Source organism: Dasypus novemcinctus, chromosome 6 (assembly GCF_030445035.2).
Source record: "Dasypus novemcinctus isolate mDasNov1 chromosome 6, mDasNov1.1.hap2, whole genome shotgun sequence".
Lineage (NCBI taxonomy): Eukaryota > Metazoa > Chordata > Mammalia > Cingulata > Dasypodidae > Dasypus > Dasypus novemcinctus.
In genome coordinates this window covers 110,183,837-110,189,957 of record NC_080678.1, presented here as the reverse complement: position 1 = coordinate 110,189,957, position 6,121 = coordinate 110,183,837, and the positions used below count along the sequence as shown (strand labels likewise).

The window sequence follows — 6,121 nt, the reverse complement described above, 5'->3', positions numbered from 1 at the left end:
GGCTGAGGGTTTTCCTGCAATCACTACATTCATAGAGTTTTTTTCCTATGTGTGTTTGCTGATGTTAAGGAAGAACTAGTGTCTGCCAAAAGGATCTCCCATACTGATTATTTTCATAGGGTTTCTTTCCTGCATATGCTTGCTGATAATGAGAGAGATTTGGTTTCTTGAAGACTTCCCCACCCTCATCACATTCAAAGGTGGTTTCTCATTGTTGAGTTCTCTCAGTATGAATGGGAAGGGACTTCTTGCTAAAACTATTCTCACTCACATTACAATCATGTTTCTCTCCCAAGGGAACTCTATAGAGTTTATTCAGAGTTGACTTTTGTTGACTTTTCCCCAACAGACCTCCTCTCACAGTCATTAAATTCATAGCCATTCTCCCTTATGTGATTTCTATGATGGGCAAGAAGGGCTGAATTATTAGAAAAGGTTTTCACATTTCATGTACTTCTCCCATGAGTATTCTCTCTTATGGGTAATGATGTCTCCTCATGAAAGGCTTTCCCACATTTGTTACATTCAAAAAGCTGCTTCAGAGTTTGAATATTCTGATGCTGGAATAGGACCTCACTTTGACTAATGGCCTTCACAATTCTGTCATACACAAAATGTTCCTCTCTGGAATGAGGATTCCTATGCCTTATACCGAGGAGTAATTTCCCATGTGTATTTAACTGATCAAACTTCCTTACAATGGAGTTTCTATTACTAATAATTAATTCTGAAATATAGTGCAAGCTCATTCCACCTAAGTCAGATTTATCAGGTATTTTTCCATTCACACTGGGTTTGGGTTCACACTAAATATTTTTCCTAATGTTCTATTTCTCACCTTAGACAGTGTTTTGTTAATGAAATCAACTTTCCATAAAGGCTGGTCTTGGTTTTCCTGGATCTTCTCCATCAGGTCATCAACTTTCCAGAATTCTAGAAATGAAAATAATTTACCATACCTTATAATTGTTAACACATTTAATGTGAAAAGGGGACTTAATCTACAAATGCCTAGTATAGCTTGGCCTTTTGGCCTGAAAGTAAGCCCAAGGGCATACTTCTTGCTCCCCTAGATTTAGACAAAACAAACAGTCTGCAGTAGTGGAAAATGGGAGAGGAGTCCAGGAAAAAAAACAGGAATTTGACACTTTAGAAATATGATCTTCAAAATTGAATAAACAGGGGGAGCACATGTGGCTCAAGTAGTTGGGTACCCTTTTCCCACATGGGAGGTCCCAGGTTCAGTTCCCAGTGCCTCCTAAAGAAGATGAGCAAGACAGTGAGCTGACGCAACAAGCTAACGCAATGACCTGATGCAACAAGACGACATAACGAGATGAAGCAAGAAGGAGACACAAGAGACATAACAGCAGGAAGCAGATGTGGCTCAAGCAGTTGGGCACCCTCCTCCCACAAGGGAGGTCCCCGGTTCAGTTCCCAGTGCCTCCTAATAACATGGAGACACAGAGAGCACACAACGAACAGACACAAAGAGCAGACAGCAAGCACAAACGGGTGGGGGGGAGGTTAGAAATAAATCTTTTAAAAAAATAAACAAAGTTAAATAAACAGAAAATATTTCAAACAAGACACTGCTTAGATAAATGCTTGAGACCTAAATGAATAATATGTAGACCCACAAGAAAAATTAGTAGGCAATGGTATTGAGGGGAGATATCACAATAAAAATTATATTTAGAGGAGGCACATCAAAATATGGGTGCTTCTCTTTTACTTCAGGATCCTCACTAATATATATGCTTTCAATCTCACCCCACTCTTTTTTTTAGATTTATTTATTTATTTAATGAGCCCCCCCTTGTCTGTTCTCTGTGTCTATTTGCTGTGTCTTGTTTCTTTGTCCGCTTCTGTTGTCAGCGGCATGGGAAGTGTGGGCAGCACCATTCCTGGGCAGGCTGCACTTTCTTTCACACTGGGCGGCTCTCTTTAGGGGGCACACTCCCCACGTGTGGGGCTCCCCTATGCGGGGGGACACCCCTGGGTGGCGCGGCACTTGTGCGCATCAGCACTGCACATGGGCCAGCTCCACATGGGTCAAGGAGGCTTGGGGTTTGAACCACGGACCTCCCATGTGGTAGACAGATGCCCTAACGACTGGGCAAAGTCCATTCCCCCACTCTTTTCTATTCTACTTACCAATGCCAAATAAAATTTCAGAAAGCAAAAATTTCCTCATGTTCAATAGAACAACCCTGTTGCCTGGAGTGTAATTTTCAGTCCAGCTCTGATTCACATGGAAATCCAATGTCCAAAGAAAGCACACATTTAGGTTATTCTTGAAACAAGATCAGATGCAAAGTTTTATTTGGCTATTATACCTTCACCTCTACCAGAGTTGTTCACTACTAACCTATCAAGGTCATCAAATCAAAGTTTCTCTATTTCTACCTGTTGATTTCACTCTGTCATAAATAAACTTATACCTCACATAATAATTCTTTACTTTGCAGGGAGATACACACACACACACACACACACACACACACACGTACTTCACCATTTCTGGTTTCCAGAAACGTATTTCAGCATTTCTGGTTTCATTTCCTGTGTGAATCTTAAAGAGAGCTTTCAACCTAGTTTTAAGAATATTTATCTTTTTTCTATTTATTATGAAAAGCTTTTCTCTGAACATGACAGCTATCTACATTGAAAACATCATTATCAGTTCTATGTTCAAGACCTACAACATTGAAGGGACCAAGAAATAAGACAGACACAAATCTGCCTTCTGACAGATAAAACCTTACAATTGAATCCTATTTGTGGTGATAACTATCATTCCTCATGGCTGCAATGACTACCCTTTACTCTCCACAAAGCAGACTTCCTCCAAAACTCTCTCATGCCTAACCACAGGCCTGCCCTTATATCCATCCACTGGGTTAGTAGTAAGCCTTTCAGTCAGCTTGACTTATAAGCTAGAAACCCTTCAAGAAATGACTACTGTTCTATATTATCCAAAACAAGCCTTCTCACAGAAGTTATCAATACTAACTATATCACGTTGTATACCATGACTCTATAAAAGCATTCCTTTCTAAACATAGAATTCTGAAATATTTGATGCTGCTTTTGTTATTTTATCACAAATACAACCTAATGTCCTGGCAGGTATTACCATATTTCCAATTTCCTTTGCGCTCCTCTGAATGGATAATAAATCACTCGGCATGTACAAGTAAGTGGGTGCACCAAAGTTACTGGGAAAACTGCCTCAAAACACATCTCTCAGACTCACTGCCACCTTATATCTAATGATTCATAAGCTGAAGATTTTGACCTGAGCATGCCAATTTATAGAGTTCCTAGGTTTCTGAATGAATAAATATGAAAGAACTCTCTCTTCCCAGGCTACACAATAAACAAAGTAATCATCAAATATCTATTATATGTTACCTAGCAGAGGAAGGAAGAGTAAAAGAGATGTCCTTCTTTTGGGGATATCAAAATTTATGGGGGAAAAAAGCCTTAGGCAAGAAACACATCTTGTCAAGTATCAAAATTTATGACCAAATTTTAATTTCTTAAAATGCCAGTCATTAAGTGGACACGATTAATATAGTCAAAAAATATTTCACGAAGAGAATAGAAAACGTGAGCTCAAACCTAAAAAGTGTATAAACCAACAAAAACAAGAACTTAGCAATAGGACTACTATATGCCAGGTATTGTTTTAAGCACTTTTCATGCATTGGTTCATTTAACTATGGACAGGCAAGACACAATGGAATAAGAAGTGTAAATAAGGGAGGAACAGTATGTTTGAGAGACATCAAGAAGACTTTACCGAACAGAACTGAGCTGAAATTTCAGACACCAGAGAAAAATTAATTTAGGCAGGCAAAATGGGGCCATATTTGATACTCATCAAAGAGGAATTTAAATTTGATGTGTTAGGTATTAGGGGCAGTCTTAGACTTACCCTGTCAGGCTAGTCACACAGAAGCTTTACAGTCTAATTCATATTATACATTAGAGGAATCAAAACATAAACCTAAGTGTATGGATCTGCTTGTGAGTGATGTCAGGTGAAAGTGAGATTCTGAAGGATTTTGAAGTCAGTTTACAAAGGTGAAACAAGAACTGCAAGAGAATGGCAGAGATGGAAGATTTAAAGGAATTTCATTTTTGTCAGTTGAAGTACTTCTAATGAATAAAAACCTAATAAGTAAATAGGATGTGAGAAGAATTTTCAATTTGTGAGATATAATTTTAGCTTTTGCTTTGTTGAAAATGTAGGAATCAGAGCCCAGGAGGAATTTACTGTAGGAAGGAATAGTAAGGGGCTCCAGAGCAAAGGGACCAAATAAGATTGTGACATAATTTGGGAGTAACAGGCTTCAAGTCTTGTAAATTTATGAATCACTGAAGAGGTACTATAAAGAGAGACAAACAGAAGGTAGATGAGATGATTTCTTCCATCCACTAGATGAGCCAAGCTTTGTTCCAGGCACAGAGTATAGAGTTCTAAGCATGGCAGTCAAGATGTGAACAAGCACTTAGGGAAGAAGGGTCAAAGAAGCTAATGGTTAATCCTCCAATCCAAGGGAGGAGAGATGAAGGACACAGAAGAGCTTAAAAGAAATTCTGGCGCTCAGTATGACTGCAGGGATTAAGGAAAGGTTAGGAAAAGTCCCTATGGTTCAGAAAACAAACTATTTCACAGAGAAAAAGCATGAGAGAGCAGAAGGAAACACAGGAGATGAGATCTACTGGAAGTCACATCTTGGAATAACAGAATATAATCACCACCACCTCCACTCTCTCTACCCATATTTTAACATTTGATAACCCAAAAAAATCATGCATGCCACACATGTGTATATTATGAAGTATAAAAATCAAATAAAAAATGATGCAAAATTTAAAAATTGTTAAAAAGAGGAATAAAACACAAAAAAAGAAAAAAATGAAAAAAGAAAATCAAACAACAATGAACCCACAACTCACTTAATGTTACCAATATCCTCCAATCTACATGCGAACACCTACCTATCCTATCCCCCAATCCAGAAGAAACCCTATTAAAATCAGTGATTTAGCATTCTATTGCTTTTTGTTTTAATACACATATTGTTTTCCTATATGTATTTTTGAACTTCATTAATATGGAATCATACCATATGTATATTTCTAGAATTGCTTTTTTTTTTTAAACCAGGAAGTCCCAGGGATCGAACCTGGGACCGCCATATGGTAAAAGGGAGCTCAATTTCTTGAGCCACAGCTACTTCCCTAAAATTGCTTTTTTAAAAGATATTTTATTGTCTTTTTTTTAAAAGATACATAGATCGCACAAAATGTTACATTAAAAAATATGAGGTTCTCATATACCCCACTCCCCACCCTTCCACACTCCTTCCACATTAACAACCTCTTTCATCAGTTTGGCACTTTCATTGCATTTGATGAATACATTTTGGAGCACTGCCACACAGCATGAATTATAGTTTATATTGTAATTTACACTACACCCCCCCCCCCCAGTCCATTCAGTGGGTTATGGGCAAGATATATAATGTCCTGCATCTGTCCCTGAAATATCACTCAGGACAACTCCAAGTCCCAAAAATGCCCCCATATTTTACCTCTTCTTCCCAGATGGCCAAAGTAGAAACAACCCCAGGTAGTGGTGCTCCTGAGGGCTATGGAGACACACAGGTCCCTACGGTCACGGCAGATGGCTCTGGAGTTCAGTGCCTTTTCAGTGGGCCCTACTTTGGAATTTGTGCTCCTGAGTGTGATGGAGTTGGGACTCAGAAGTGACCTCTCTACACACATCTCTTCTGTCACTTTTACTGAACCTGTGGTTGGCGCTGGGGTTGGTGTATACTCAGGAGACTTGAATCCCTGTACTGTCCATGTGCCAGCTGGGCTCTGAGCCTCTGCAGAGCTGCAACACCTACTCTACAGTCTGTAGGACTTACCTAGAATTGCTTTTTATTTTTTTTTAAGTAGCAACTTTTTCTTTAATGGTTAGTGCATATTTTAACAGCAATGGTGAGAATGGAAAATCACCTTTTCAGTCACAGTTATATTTGGTGTTTTTTCCCTTTAAGCATAGCATTCATTCTTAGAGGGTTTATTCATTGTTTAAACA

General features: G+C 38.7%; 1 pseudogene; it reads right to left on the bottom strand.

Moving 5' to 3' along the window:
* Positions 1 to 226: 226 nt before the first annotated feature.
* On the bottom strand, positions 227 to 2,197 carry LOC131278930 (putative zinc finger protein 487; annotated as a pseudogene).
* Between the last annotated feature and the right edge of the window lie 3,924 nt (positions 2,198 to 6,121).